Source organism: Bactrocera dorsalis, chromosome 3, assembly GCF_023373825.1.
Source record: "Bactrocera dorsalis isolate Fly_Bdor chromosome 3, ASM2337382v1, whole genome shotgun sequence".
Classification (NCBI taxonomy): Eukaryota; Metazoa; Arthropoda; class Insecta; order Diptera; family Tephritidae; genus Bactrocera; species Bactrocera dorsalis.
The window spans coordinates 86,145,655-86,162,640 of record NC_064305.1 but is presented as its reverse complement, the minus strand read 5'-3'; the positions used below and the strand labels follow the sequence as shown (position 1 = coordinate 86,162,640).

Here is a 16,986-nt window from a genome sequence, read left to right as displayed (position 1 = left end):
GACTAATTATTAATATCTTCACAACTCTATTAAATAATATTAGGTTTGTAACAAAATGGCAGCACTAAATAAATTCTTAAAAAGGATGACTTTCTCATTAACAGTCCAGAAAATAATATTTACTACAGAACAGAAATTAAATTCACCAGTGAAAGTGCATATCATCTACATAATATCGTATATATTTACATATATGTGTGAGAATGTGTGTGTAACATTCAATTTCAGTCATTACGATTTAAATTACTTAAGAACGAAAGCGGCGCCAATTAAAGAGAGGAAGTACTTTAAGCATTCAGCCGAGCGGTTAACGATGGCAAATGATGTGTTAATGACAGACGGAAACGATGCAGTGGAGAGAAATTGAGAGTCAACAACGACGACATGCACACAGCATACAAATAATGCGATTTCGCTGGAATGGGGGCAAGAGAGGGGCCCCAAAGGAAATGCAAATGCTGATGCAAAGGATACAGGCGAGTTGTAAAGGAATGGCATCAAATAGAAATGAAAGGAAAGGGAAGGCATGGAGGTGAAGTCAAGAAAATGACATTACAGCGGTAAGCAGGAATTGTGTGTTTTTGTACGCTTTCCTCATGCATACACACACATGTCGCCACAAGCTGGCTGGAGCAACATGAAGTATGCGCACAGCAATGTCCTTATGAGCAACCGAGCAGCACGGTTGTCATAAATGGAGGACACCGCAAAGGCAGCTCATCAGCGAGACGCAGTCAAGTACACAACATAGCACGGCGTGGCATGGCATGGCACGGCACAGGATGCGGAGACGCGCAGATGCCGTTGCAGCAGGATGTACTTTTTTAACGCAATTGTGTCGGCACAAACACATTTAAATATGTGCTTATTCCTTGTATTCGTGCATGTGGTGTAATGTGCTTGCAACATGGCCTGCACATGCCACAGCGCAAAGACAGGCGCTCGGCAATGTAATGTGACAGCTTTATGAATTCAACAACAACGAGTTGACTTTGCCGCTTCCGAGCCGATTGTTGTTGTTGTTGGCTGGCTGACTGCCGCACAGATATGACCATGAGTTGTTGCAACAGCGGCAGCCCTGACAGTTGCCTCATTTGGCACGCAAATGCAAACGTAATGCCGGCAGATAAGTCGCAGGATACAAGTGTTTATCGGCCTACACAAGCAAAAACACACATACGCACACACGCACACGGATGCATATATCACATATATATCGCGCATGCATAAATATTTGGTTGCGACCATGCGTCGTGCCGAGAAGTTCCGTTGCATGCAATGAGCATGAAATTCCTACTTAAGGCTTAAAAGCCCAGCAGCTACCTCTGTGTGTGTGTGTGTGCGTGTGTGAGTTAGCACGTGATGTTGCAACCTTTGCATAAATACCACAAGCAATGCGTTGCTTTCATATATTTTAAACTTTTTTCCATTTTTATTTTATTTTCTTTGTTTTTTTTTTTTGTTTTTGCCTGAGTGCTCGTGCAGGCCTGGAATAGGAAAACCGCACGCAATTAAACTGATGGCAGATTTGCTGCATTCAGCTGTGCCTGCCTCACACCGGGACGCATGTGTAGCCGTGTAGATTATTGAAGTCTTAGCGAAGATACAGCAGAGAAATGAAATGAAAACACAACAACAATACAACAAATACAAAACATGCTCTGCTTGCGGATCAGTAGAAAGGAGGCACGAAGAAAATCAAATAAGTGTGTAGATAAAGCAGCAAGGCAGCCGAAGCCGCTGGCTATTCGTGTTCTGTGCAATGCAACTTGTGCAAAAACGCTGGCAACTTATGCAAAAAAAGTTGCAACTGTGGCACAAAAAACACAAAAAAAAGTATGCACAAACAGAAATTACATTTATTTGCGAGTTAACAGGCGGTGGCAGCTATTTGTTTGTCTGTTTTCTTTTTCTTGCCTGCTTCTACATGGCACAAGTGTTGCTTCACAGCATTTTGAAGTGTTGCAAGAAATGCAAATTCCTCCCTAAAGTGACGCAAACGCCAACGGACGTCGGTGGCAAGTGGTCGGCAATGACGCATTGATGGTTGATGGGCAAAAGACTGTGGTCCGCAAAGACAGTGGCGGACGTAATTAAAAAAACTAGTGGTAAGATTTAATAACTATTGGCTTAAACTCATCATGAATAGAATTCTATAACCATAAAGTATTATACTAATATCACCTTTTTGCGAATGGTGCATAAATTTGTTGAACGAAAAATTTTCGGAAATCAAGAAAAATAGCTATACTCTATATTTAAATCCTAACCTAAATAATATAAATACCTTCACAGATGCTTTACACATTTCTGGGATTTTCTCTGTTATTTTTGACAAGTATTATAGACATTATTATATATGCAAAATCCATTTCTAATCTTAATTATATTTCAATGATGAAAAAATTTTCTGCCAATAGCGCGAAGAACATTTTTAAAATAAAGTGTTGCCTACATTTCGGCGTGCAGTGAAAAGGTTTGCTTTAAATAAACAGGTCTATAAAGAGAGAGAGGGCTAGGAATTATATTGATCTTTAAAATGAAGCAAATCAAGCTTGTACTGACTCAAAAGTAAAAGGATGATGAGGTTCTAACCATATGAAAGTTAGAAAAAATCAATTGTTTTGTAATTTTATTGGAACTACCGGTTGGTTGAATCGATTTTTTTTTTTGAAATTTTTTTAAAGAAATTTTTAATAAATAAAAAATTCCAGAATTTAATGCACTTCATTATGAAAAATATCGGATTCCCGTACGCAGGCGATCACCAGGAATACCTCCAAAGAAGGCTGTCTGGTGGTATGAAAGATATTTCTGCTTAAAATCTCCTCAAATCCAAAATCAGGCGTTCAAATAGAAAACCGTCGTTTTCCAATAAGTGGCGCTAACATTTAATTCGGTTGATAGATATGATCAGAAACGTTACATAGCCAATTGAGGCATCCGTCAATAAATCTATAAAATCTCGCTGCTTTATAACTACTATGCTTTGTCTACTTTGTGCCTGAAAATAGTTAAATTCGAGCTGAGAAAGTGTCATTCGCGAGAAGTACTGCTATTTCAACAATTTCATTCGAAAAAAAAGGCTGCTCAGGTGCGTCAATTGATTGTAAAAACTTCTGATGAACGTTGTGTTAGTGAAGAAACGCCTTGCGAATGGTTTCATAAGATTACAAATTGCGAACGTGATGTGGAAGACAAGGAATGTCCAGTACTCGCAAAAAAATTTGTTCAGCTCGCCATAATGTACTATGAACTCTAGCAATCAGACGAAATCAGTACAGGAGCCCTCAATCGATCGCAACTAATACGTTTGAGCCGAGCCACGAAAGAAAAGCGCCTGCAATGCTCGGATAATTGTTTCCAAGGCCGTAAAAACAAACTTGGAATCTTTGAAATGGAACTTAATACCCTGACTGGTTGGGACTAATAAAATTTTTGAGATTCGACTGAATGACGGCTTCCTGGAAAAGTCGTTTTTGTTGAAAATTTTACAGTTGTGAGTTAATGGAATGGATAAAAATCGAAGAAAGAATTTTTTTCAAATTTTGTATATAACCATTTGTTCCTTATTTTTAAGTCCTGTTTACTTTGGAAGGCACCTTATATAACCAAATTACAATTGGTAGTACAAAGCCTTTTAAGACGGTCGAGAGATCGTTGAAGACATGCCTCGTTCTGGTCGACCTTTGACCTCTTCAACTGATGAAAATATTAAAAAAGTGAAGGATATGGTGCTTGAAAGAGAGCTCGACGTCTCTAACGAGTCCGCTCGAAGGATTTTGGTGAATATTTTGGGTATGAAATGTGTTCTTGCACAACTCGTTCCGATAACGCAGATTTTTTTCAAAAAGAGTTGATTGTGATGGAATTTAAGGCCAAAAACGCAGTGAATATCATCGATCCACCATCGTATTCACCAGAGTTGGTTCCGTGTGATTTTTCTTGTTCTCCAAACTGAAATTTCCGAACCGTGGAATCCGTTTTCAACCGATCGAAGAGATAAAATAATATTTGCTGCAAGAGCTGAAGACCATCCCAAAAAATGGTAAAAGTGCTTCGTCAACTGGAAAATCGTTCGCATAAGAGTATTACATGTGGTGGGGATTATTTTGAAGGCGACAAAATAAATATTGAGGTTTAATTAAATAGTTTGCATTTTATTTAAAATTTCCGGTTACTTTTTTGTCACAATGCTTATGTCCAACTTGAGTATACGCAAATACAAGATTATAACACACAAAATTTTTTTTTACGCATATTGTCCACCGTATCTTGAAAATAAACACTGAACCATTTCATTCTGTACCCATTCTTTAGCAGTACCACAAAGCATCGTACCATCCACCACCCCCAAATTTATGTTTCGTTATATCATTATAAACCAACTCCTTTTTCTACATTCCGCCACCACTGTCTCTGAAAAATCTCTTCAAACTTTTGCAGTGCTTATGTTTTAGCGCTCAACTGCTTGCTGATAACTGTGCTGGCACGTAGCAACAGCAGTTGCAGCAACCACTTCACTACCAACCACATGCATTCCTACAAACCACATATATATACCACATATATATAGGTACTGATGTATAGGAATATAACTTCTTCTATGCAAATTTATGCAATGCACGCTTGTCATCGCTCTGCTTTAAGTTGCATTGCTTTGCTTGGAAGCATACGTAGGAACATCCTTCAGACATTACGCATGTATGTATGTGTGGTTATTAAGCTCACTTTGTCATAATATGCCACAGAAATAAATACGTGTGTGCAATTTTATTTGCAATTTTGTGAGTGTGAGTGAATACTATTAACAAAATTACTTTATTGTTTGTTACTTATAATGGCATTTGCTTTACCGCTGCGGCTTTGACTGTTGAAAAAAAAGCTATGAGTTTTGAACAATTTTCAAAAGTGCGGTTCTTTGTTGAGATATAAGAGTTCGAGGGGAGTTTGAAACGTTTGTTGTTGAATTTTGTCAAGATGTTTAGAGAGTCGGAATCTAATACTACACCAACAATACTGTCGTTTTTTATAGCTAAATGAACTCCCTGAAAACTTGTATTTGGTAAAACTATCGAAATATATTCCAAAATATAAAAAAACATACATATGTATATGTATTTGCCTTCATTAAAAACTTTTTACTCAAAAATTTGTCTGCCAGCAGCTTTCGGAGAAAATAAAGTTTGAATGAAAAAAGTCCTTTAAATGATTTTCCATTGAAACTAGTGTTATTTAATTATAAAATTGTAGCTCATTTAATGAAATGCCGCAGCTGTCTACTCTCTCGCTTGTTGCCACTCACTTTTGACGGCATTCGTTAGAAGCTACTCGCAGCTGCTTATGAGGAGCAGAAGATAAACAGTCACATTGAATGCACTAATTGAAAGGTAAACGTGGAGATAAGGTAAAAGACTATGTCTTAGCATGGAAAATACGAGTATTAAACTCAAAAGCTCAGAAAATTTATTTTCGTTTTCATTGCCAGAGACAAGTGCACAAATGCGTTACGAGCTATTTTTATACATAAAGTGAGGTGATTTACTTTGCTGGTAATATTATACCCATAACAGATGGAAACTGTTCCAAAGCGTATGTGTATGTGTATGTAGTGGTATTGACGTAAATGGAAAGCACGACGAAGTGTTAAATGCAGCGAAGCACTTATTATAGTTATATAAGAAAATGCATAAAGTTCAGAAAAAATTGTTTTGGTTTTTTAAACTTCTATTAAATGGGTGACTCTTCAAGTGGGGAGAGTTAAGTAGTTGGCTGTCTTACCTTAACTTTTATGCTGCTATTGACGGCAAGTAATTCACTATGTTGTTGTTGTGTATAAGAGAACATATTGTGGCCAATCTGTAAGAGAGAGAGCGGAAGTGTTAGTAAATAATTGATTTAAATCAGTTTGATTTCAAATCTGAGAAAATTTATCTCTTAATCAGTTAGTTCAGCACAACTGCTGGAAAATTCCGTGGAAGTGAGATATTAAACTATTGTTTGTTAAATATTTGTTTACGATATATTTCAACTACATATTTCCAAATATAATATTAAATGCCTTCTATTTGTCAATCTTTGGAGAGTAGTGAATCGAACAAACTATACCAGTATTTGCGTCCTCCACTATGATCTTCTTAGCCCACCTTTTGTACTTATTTCCGAGTAAGTTTGTAAAGTAAAACACCATAAACTCTCTTATTTACCATATGAAAGGTGCGTGACTTTGCTAAATTTGAGCATTGCCTAAATGTAGACTATTTTTCGCTTCACTGATATTCGTTGCATACATTTAGGATAATAGTAAAATTATATGTAAAGTGTATAATATAGATTAATGTGGCAAAATAGGAAGTGTTTGTACTAGCTTAAAGAGCAAAAGGTATTTATTTAATAAATATATGTGACACTTGGGATATACCCAAACAAGGTAGTTGAGCCGAGCGCATAAACTCTGTGATGGTTGAGTGAGTGTTGCCTACAAGTATTTATAAATTTCGAAGCCTTTAGTCAACTACGAAGGTTATGCAAGGTTTTCAGTTTACATTTTAACCCAGTACACAGGGATTATAAGGATTAGGCACTTTGGTTATGGGTGCCAATAATTGCTTACGAAATTACATTTTACAACTGCTGACACAACTCGATTTTGAAATAGAAAACAAGTGACTTAAATTACTTTTACTTTAATTGAAGTGTGGCTGCTCTTGGAGTGAGTAAAGGAGGGCGAATAAATTATCAAACGAGGATATACAAATACAAATACAGAAGTAACTCTAAACTAGGCATCAGCAATTTGCTGGGAGGAGTTTTCGCTTTGAATACAGACATATATGTACTTAATATGTATATTATATGAATGTAAGTATATATATAACATAACAGCAACTGAAATTCATGGAAATGTATGCGGTGGGAAGTTCGCTGTATTCCCAAGGGAGTCGGCGTGCGGGCGGCTTTCAAACTTTTACGATTGACACAAGCGCATATGTCAAATTATTTACAAGCGCCTTTGTGTGAGTGTGCGCTTTTTCATAATATTGTATGTGTGGGTGTATGTGTGTGCTTGTAGATTATAATATTGCTGTGTAATCTTGCGTTTAAATGACATGCAAATTGTCGATATTGTTTGGCATATGGGTAAATATACTTATGTTTGTTTGTGTGTATATGGAACTGTAAGTAATTACTTTTATGACGCTGAAAAAGAGAAAAGCGTAGAAATCAAATTTTATGTCAAAAGTTTTGACAAATTTGTGTAAAATAATTTGAGAGCTTACGCTGCCAGATTACTAATAAACATGGGAAGGCAAAAAATACCAATAAACAAGAAATTTGTGTAGTGGCATGTCATTAATGCGAAACTTGAATTAGAAAATTTTTTTTAAAGTTAGAAATGCGAAATTTGAATTTGAAATTTTTTTTTTATGTTAGAAATCAACTGTTAATTTTCGAATCCAACAATTGACAACTTTCTTTGCCCGATAGTATAATATACTAATGTTTTTATTTTCAGAAATTTTACAACTTTCAACAAAAAGATATTTGTTTAGACACGAAAATGAGTTTTTGAAATTTTTTTTTTAAATAATGCAGATGACTTATATACTGCAATTTGTCTACCAGTTTTTGAGATATTGTTGTAAAATTTGGCACACGTCTTTCTGTCCACAATAACTTGCTTATTTGCCACAACCGTCGATATTGGACCACTATAACATATAGCCACCAAGCAAACTGAACGATGAAAGAGAAGTACTTGTAAGGAAAACTTTTTTATTTAATAAGATTTTTTAACGAAATTCGGTATGTATTATGGTTCAAAGTAATGTCATAATATCCGTGAAAATTCTTCAAATCGGACCACTATAGCATGTAGCTGTCATATAAACTGACTGATAAAAATCGAGTCTTTGTATGGAAAACTTTTACATTTAACAAGATTTCAACACGAAATTTGGCGTATACTATTTTCTAACATAGCGATATAATTTCAAAAGAAATTGTTCAGATCGGAGCGTTATATCCTGTAGCTGCCATACAAACTGATCGCTTAAAATCTAGTTTTTCAATAAAAACATTTTTATTTGTGTAGGGTATTATTGCTTCGGAGCAACAGACATTAATGCTTTTGGTGGAGTACATGCATGCATGCATGTATGTATGTATATATACATACTGCACAACACTTTCTAAAAAAAATTAAGAATTTATGCTATTTCATTGAGCTAGAAATTGAAAAATGACTTTTGCCATATTTGTCAGGCACTTAACTAGCACAATGGAAAATGATTGCATGCCCAACTCGAAATAAATATATATTTATGTTTATAATATAACGACCTGCCTGCTTGCAACATTTTCAATTTCGACAAGGACATAATTTTTCATTACACTGACAGAGCACTTGCATGCGCACAACCACATACGCATACACACACATTCATAACCCTCCATACTCGCACATTCAACCACGTGTGCGCTTTTTGTTAGATATTTCCTATTTTTAATTTTGCTAAAATTCTTCGCGCCACCAGCCACCTACCAGCACTTATCTATATATGCCACACACACACTCACATGCACGCACATGCGATTGCAGTACAGTTGCGAAAACACAATAGACACAATCAATCAAAGTGGCTTTGGCATTATTTGGAGGGTTTGTGCAGTGACAAGCAGCCGGCTAGCACTTGCTCGCAACCCTCCTGAGGCGCGTACCCATTCACCCAACTCCCCCAGGAGCGCGGGCACTGCACAAAGGCACTGTGGCGCTGCGTCGCTTCGTCGGTTCGCTGCACAACAACTAAAGACGAATAATGAGTGTTACAATGAGCACTTTGTTTGCTTGATTTCACACACACACACAGACACGGGCACAAAAGTGGATATGTGCATTGCATATTATTCGCGATTTAAGTATTTAGTATCCTGTTTTTTCGCGCAATATTTCATACTTTACAGTTATTTTGTGTACCTTTGTGCAACACATTTCCTTTGAATCGGTGCAGCTTAAAGAATCAATTTTTTCAATAAAGCAAAATGGAGTGCAAAGCATGGACAAATAAATGCAGCGCAAATGGAAATAAAAAATTGTTAGTGTGTGAGGGGCTTTGAAGTCTGAATTGAGTATGAAATTTAATATTTTAATAATTCAAAATGACACCACTTTTACTTAAGCTTTGCTTCGCTTACCGTTTCGGGCATTAAGAAGCGCCTTTAAAGACAAAAGCTTAAAGCCGGAATGCTTTCAAAATAAAAAAAAATGTTATTAAAGCTAAAGTTCTCTTTTTTATTTCGTATTTAAGCGAACCAAATTATAATACCCTTGTGTCAGCTAGTCTAAGTTGCTAAGTCGCCTGCGAAATAAGTAGCTTACCGAACAAAGGTACAAAATATTACAAATGAACTAAATAAAGGGTGGTTCGAGGTTCCCTACTTTTTTAGAGAAATAGGTACAGAAGTTTAAAATCTCATGAGGAATGCTTATTATCATTCGAAAGAACATTTTTTGCCATTTATTTTTTGAAGATTATTTTTTGACAAATGTTTCAGTTGGTCCATTCGTTCAGTCCAATTTTCGTTGACTCGTTCGAGCATTTCAACTGGTAAGCAGCGTTGAAACGCGTGATGTTTTGCTCCAAGAGCTGAATCCAAAGCCTACAAACCACATCAAGCCGTTGTTTTCTCCAAATGAAATGGCTGCCCTTGAATCTTTTCGATTGTTCTTCGTCTCAAATGCGGCAATTTTGCTTGTTTACAAACCGATTGAGCCAGAAATGGGTCTCATCGCTTAACAAAATGTGGCTTGTAAACGAAGGATCTACTTGTAACTTTTCAAGATTCCATAGAGCAAAGCGATGTCGCTTGGGAAGGTCGAGAGGCTTCAGTTCTTGCACAAGCTATATTTTGTTCGCTTTCAATTTAAAATCTCGACGTAAAATGTTCCAAGTCGTTCCATACCTTAGTTCGAGTTCCTGTGAATGGCATCGGATCGACTCTCCACTGTCTCGTGTGCACTCTCAACCAAGGCTGACGTTTTCTTTACTGCGTGTTGGACGAGGTCTATTCGATCGAATAATATCCAAAAATGAATGCTGGGTCTTAAGATGGGTGATGGTGGGGCGAAAAAAGGGCAATTCTTGGATCACCCGTTAGTGTGCCTTTAGCTGATAAACTTCATTTACTGAAAAATATATAAAAGCTATCCGGTTATCGATATCTCCACGCGCTATATTGAAATTTTACTAATTTTACATTTAAAAATATCGTGGATTGCATGGCTTTGGATGGATTTTAAGAGAAGGATTCCACGTTTGATATTTCCGCAGGCTAGCCTATCTCTCTTTGATTATGCTATTATATTTGATTTATGTCAGCTTGTTGTTCGATTCGCCACCCTGGAAGTTCTGACGAATGATAGAAGGATGTGAAGCAATAGAGGCAAACATTTAAAAGTGGACTTAATCAAAATATTTGCAGATGTCTTATTACTTAGCAAGGTTGAGTCTGGTATTTAAGTCAACCAACATAATATTGAATAATTATTTGTCCAAAAATAATGCTGTTATTTAAACTGTATGCCTTGATTAAGACCTAAAATATCAGCTGCATGGAAACTTCCGAATGTTACTGTAGTTCAAAATGATATTTTGTCACTGTGTAATGAGAAGAAATACTTGACTTCTTGAAACTCCTGGCGTTCGGAAAGATACTAGGCAGATCACTGCTAATATATGATATGAGTTGAGATAGTTTAAAGGGGCACCCCTAGTGTTAAATTAAGAAACTTTGAGTTATATAAGGTGTAAAGAATTCAGGGTCAATTTTCGTTTGGTAAGAGAAATGAAACAAAGAATTCGTTTGGGAATGAAAGTTAAATGAAGATCTTAGAAAGAGCTAAAGACTATCCCAAAAATCAAGTTTGAGCAATATTTCGGCTATTGGAAGAAGTTCAGGCATAAGTGGCTAATATCGAATGAGGGCTATTTTGAGGGCGACATCATTAATGTAGAAGAATGAATAACTATATATTTTTTTTAACGAAAATTCTCATCATTTTTTCTCTCAGCATTTATTTTTTCCCTCGCCAGTGGTTTTTCCTTAATTCCGAGAAATTGTCTTTTCAAGCAATTACTCTAAATGTGCCTCTTAATTTGTTGTTATAAGTAGATGTTATTGTGATCAATAGCGGATTCGCGAAAGATCTTACTTATTTTATCATTTCCGAACGCCTGTTTTTCTGTAGTAGATCTTCATTGCTTTCGTATGTCCTCATCCAGGCTATGAGAAAGTCATCGATTATTTCTTATTAGAGATTTTTTTGTACTATCTGTATTTTAGAGCACATAGTAAACTTGAATTGGACTAATAAAGGGTGATTTTTTAAGAGCTTGATAACTTTTTTTAAAAAAAAAACGCATAAAATTTGCAAAATCTCATCGGTTCTTTATTTGAAACGTTAGATTGGTTCATGACATTTACTTTTTGAAGATAATTTCATTTAAATGTTGACCGCGGCTGCGTCTTAGGTGGTCCATTCGGAAAGCCCAATTTTGGGCAACTTTTTCGAGCATTTCGGCCGGAATAGCCCGAATTTCTTCGGAAATGTTGTCTTCCAAAGCTGGAATAGTTGCTGGCTTATTTCTGTAGACTTTAGACTTGACGTAGCCCCACAAAAAATAGTCTAAAGGCGTTAAATCGCATGATCTTGGTGGCCAACTTACGGGTCCATTTCTTGAGATGAATTGTTGTCCGAAGTTTTCCCTCAAAATGGCCATAGAATCGCGAGCTGTGTGGCATGTAGCGCCATCTTGTTGAAACCACATGTCAACCAAGTTCAGTTCTTCCATTTTTGGCAACAAAAAGTTTGTTAGCATCGAACGATAGCGATCGCCATTCACCGTAACGTTGCGTCCAACAGCATCTTTGAAAAAATACGGTCCAATGATTCCACCAGCGTACAAACCACACCAAACAGTGCATTTTTCGGGATGCATGGGCAGTTCTTGAACGGCTTCTGGTTGCTCTTCACCCCAAATGCGGCAATTTTGCTTATTTACGTAGCCATTCAACCAGAAATGAGCCTCATCGCTGAACAAAATTTGTCGATAAAAAAGAAAAGAACCGAACACTGATTTTGGTAATAAAATTCAATGATTTGCAAGCGTTGCTCGTTAGTAAGTCTATTCATGATGAAATGTCAAAGCATACTGAGCATCTTTCTCTTTGACACCATGTCTGAAATCCCACGTGATCTGTCAAATACTAATGCATGAAAATCCTAACCTCAAAAAAATCACCCGTTATGATGGGATGTATAAAAATTCGAGCTATGTACACTGTCGCTTTTGAAAATTTCGCCAACGTTAATATAAGCTTAAGGCTCTTGCAAAAGTCCAGAGCTGGCATAGCTAAGTTTTACCTTTTTACCTTGAAAATGAATGTATATTATTGTTTGCGGACTCCAGAGTATTGTTGATTGCGCGCTTGTGTCATCTCAGTGTTTCCATTGAAAGCACTTTACGAGTAATTTGGGCAAATACTTTAGCCTCCATCGAAAAAAACCGGCGTATTAAACTTTTTTTCTTTTCCGAACAGCTTCAAAGTCGTAATTTCTGCTCTAAATGCGCACGAAATGTGGCCTCTACTTTAAAGACAAAAAAATGATCTCAGTTCAGAAGACAAGTTTGTTGCACAGTAAAGTCAGCAAAGGCTGATGTGGCTAAGTGTTGTTGCTTTTGCAACTTTCAACCTCTTTTTCAACTACGTTCTAAGTAGGCAGTGATTTTCTTGCTACTCTCTAATTTCTCACTCAATCGCTTCCACCTGAGCGGCCACTTCCAGTGGCAGTGTTTCAACTGATTTATAGTCTAAAATTTTTTTTAGCTTCTTCATTGTTGAAACCGTTCTCTTAAGGCTGATTTTCTGCTTTTGTCTTGCTTTCTTTTTTATTTGTTGTTTGGCATCTTCCTTTGGGCTTTTCGCAAATGCCCAACCTGCTAAACTGCATATTTATGTGCGCCATTGTGGCAGTGTAAGTTTGTGTATGTGTGTGTGCGTGATGAAAGCTCACCTAGCCGGTGGGTTTTCCTCAGTTCGTTTGTCACGCCCATTCGTCTCTGCCCACCTCTGCTGCAATGCTTGTAATGCAGTTTGTGTAATGCAATTAATTCTTGTCGAAACTGTCATGTAGAACGATTTATTTATAATCAATGTGGCTTATCTAGCCCAGCCTAGACTTGTCAAGCTGACAGTGCATATTCCTAGTTGGCGCATGATTGTGATATTTAATCAATTATGTACTTACGTGGGTATGTATGTAAATATGGACAAATAAGTCTGTTCGTGGCTTAATCAGTGTCGGTAAATACAGAGTACTTAAAGTATATATGTATATATGTACATACATATGTATATGTGGTAAATAAAGTTTAGTATTTTAAAATTATTAAAAAAGATCGAAATTTCGGGATTGAAAAATTGTTAATACCAAAGTTTCGAAATTGTCTAATTGGGATTAGATAACTTACATTTATAATAATACAAAATTATTGAAGAGTCCCGAAATTTCGGGATTGATAAATTGTTAACACCGAATTTTTCGGGATTATTTATTTGGAATTAGATAACTTACGACATGCATAATATGACAAAACTATTGAAGAATCCCGATATTTCGGGATTGGAAAAATGTTGATTATCTATTTGGATTGAGATAACTTACGGCATGTATAATATGACAAAATTATTGAAGAATCCCGAATTTCGGGTCTGGAAATTTGTTAATCCCGAAGTTTCGGGATTATTTATTTTGAATTAGATAACTGACGATATGTATAATATTACGAAACTATCACAAAATCCCGAAATTTCGGGATGTGAAATTTGTTAATCCCGTAGTTTCAGGATAGACCTTACGCAATAGATGGAGTATATGCATGTATTTTAATTTTGTTTAGTTTAGAAATAAATTAAATAATGGTTTAATTTGTCAAAAGCTTCCTCACTAAACGAAATCTAATACTAAACCCATAAAACTGATCGCCTATTCAATAAATTACTTCAAAAACTATAAGAGAAAGTAATGGTACAACTAATTTCTTATTTTAGATACTTATTTTAGATATAATTCTAAAAGTTATCCGATTTTATAAAAAAAAATAATTGTGAACATTTTACCGAAATTGAGCAAAATTTGCTTCAATCTGGCAACCATTATTGTCTGTTAAATGACTCGCCCCGCAATGCGCCAAAACAAATTGCATCCACTAAACTGCTCTTTAGTTGCCAAGGGGGCTTACTAAATTGCCTGGAAAGCTAAAAAAAACATAATAAGAGCTAAAAACATAAAATAAAATAAAAAAGGAGAAGAAAAGGAAAATAACAAAAAAGTTAAGTTGCTTAACTTAAATGTCCACTTAAATGGCCAACTCGCCGACGGTGGACGCGCATAAAAAATACCCGCTAACAGGAAAAAATTTAAAGACAAATGAGGAACAATGAAAAAGGAGAATGGAGACAAAAACAAGAATGGCGAATAATTGTGGCAAAACGTGCTCGACGCGCAGCGCTTGGATTTTGTTTTTGTAGTTTTCTTTGCATTCTTCGCGCTCAGGCACTTCACTATTATAAGCTTTTTGCACTATGCTATTTGTGTATGCTGTTTGTTGTTGTTGTTCTTGTGATGTAGAAAGGAACAGGTTAATTCTTCGTAAGAAGCAGCACGGAAATACTCCAAAATAAATGGAAATTAAAATATTATGCTTTAGTGACATTTTCGGGCTGACTAGTTGAGATTGTTTAATACACAGAATAAAAAAATGCAAGTAAATATTTATTAAAGGTATATAAATTCCAAAAATCTCTTCATAAATATTATCTTTAGTTATAATTTTAAAAAAATTTTCAAAGTCTAAAAATATTTATTAAAAATCACAAGTAACTAATTAAAATTAAAAAAAAAAAAATTATAAAATTTTATGTTACAAAAACCAACAAAAAACCTTTTTTGACCCTTAGAACCATTTATATTTTACCATAAATGTTTTGTAGACACACAATAACAATTTGTTGCAATAAAAGCATTCAACCTTTGTTGCTGTTGGCCTTTAAGAACTTCCGCTCAATTTATTTTTTATCTCTTTTATTACTATTCGTGACATTATTTTGCATGTCTTTTGTAGTAATTGTCGTGCCATAAAAATATGGAATCGTCCAAGTGTTGTTGTTAATTATGTAATGATAAAAGTTTATTCGTTGCAATAATAATAATAACTAAAGCAAAAAGGTGCGAAAAAGACCAAAAGTTTCCTTTAGAAGTGACTATGTATAATTTCTGTAGAAAACAATATAACAGAAGAAAAAACGGTGTTCCCGTGAAAAAAAATACCATATCCACTCTACCCAGCTTCTAAAAAATACGAATAGAACACATCGACTGATTCTTAAGTTGTCAAAAAACTATGAAATTGCAACCCATTCTTGGCAGAGAGGAAATTTTGGAGGTCACAATTGAATCGCTCAGGTTTATATTTGAAAAAATTTTTGTACAATAATACAGAGATACTTGAGAGCATCGTAATTGTATTTCAGATGATCTTGATGGTATTTGTCCCGTAGCAAAGTGTGATCTTTCTTCAATCAAAACTAGGTTACAGCATCGCAGAGGCTACTACTTTCTTATTTTTCTGTGCTCATACGAGAATGCCGACAAGAGATACTTGCATGGGACGAAACCGTTGGAGAAGAAGCGTAGTAAGCCTTTTCATGGATGAGTCGAAAATGAGAGAAAAGGTTTGAATGGAGTTTTCTGTAAGAAACTTTGCTTCAAGCGTTGTTTTAGGCTACCTGATCATTGTACGGGTTTTGAAGGCAAAGGTGGCTGCTATTAAAGTAGCATTCTTGCTCCGAAACGCGGAGAGGCGAACATTCACTTCGACAGCAGGGCAGCAATACTAACTTCAAGCACAATCACTATAAGCTCAAAGTTAGTTACACTCCTTGCCAGACAAGTCTGGGTGTCTAATTATAGCGGAATCGCTGCAAACTGTAAAACCGATTAACTTTTTGGCAGCGATATCCTCTTGTGTTCTAGCTGAGACCTTCAGTAAGCTCGGCAAAAGCTCCTTCTGGCACAGAGTGTACCTTAAGAGGTCCTCCGAACTTTTGCTCTTAGCAAATCCTTTTTAAATAAGCTTACTCTAAATTAAGAATAAGTTGGGTCTCCGATATTATCTTGGCTAGATTCTCTGACCTAAACCTCTGGACTTAGCGCGAGCTTAGCAAGCGCTGGTCAGCAACTAGGAGCTGTGGGCCTACGAGATGATTCTAAACTTATGCAGAAGGCAGCGGAACCACTGAACTACTTGCTCTCAGTAAGTTTCAACGTGCCGCAATCGTTAGAGTTTTTACTGGTCTTTGCCACATAGTTAAGCATGGTCGGACGCTAACTGTCAAAGTTATTTGAAGGAAGTTGATGCGGAATTATGCAGATGCTCGCCTCTATTGTTCAACTTTTGTAAACCTTAAGTTGAAACATCTCGTTAGTCATATCTTTTGCGAACATGCCGAAATAACCGGAATCAATATCAGCCAGCTTAACAAATTTATGTCAGGCGCACAGCGATTTGTCGATATTTGGGTTTCACAATGAAACGGCGTTCTCAGCTGTCCAAGTGGTATCCTTTTTGTGATTGTTCGTTTCAATAACCTTACAATTGTAAACCGAACGCCTGGATTCGCATTTACTTCACAATGATCTGACTGAGTTAAATGCTCTATAAACATATGTAAGATAGAAATGGTCAGATTTTTCACTGGGCAAAAAAGAAGCTGCTTTCTCACTAAGAAAAATTGGAAAAATTTAGATCTTTTATTAGGGTTGAAAAGGATGCTTTGAGACCTTGTCACAAATGAAGAACAAAATTAAGTTCAATTTTAATTAAGCCCTTTTTGAGCTAAATATATTAAGCGCATTGCACTTAG

At 36.0% G+C, this 16,986-nt stretch overlaps 1 protein-coding gene across 3 annotated transcripts in view; it reads right to left on the bottom strand.

Annotated features, from left to right (window-relative positions):
- LOC105229711 (protocadherin-like wing polarity protein stan) overlaps positions 1 to 16,986 on the bottom strand; it is a 120,205-nt gene that overhangs the window by 46,556 nt on the left and 56,663 nt on the right. For all 3 annotated transcript variants that reach the window (XM_049451602.1, XM_049451600.1, XM_049451601.1), the window contains exon 4: positions 5,782 to 5,859. The gene's annotated coding sequence lies outside the window, so the exon portion shown is untranslated. The remainder of the gene's footprint in view (positions 1 to 5,781; positions 5,860 to 16,986) is intronic.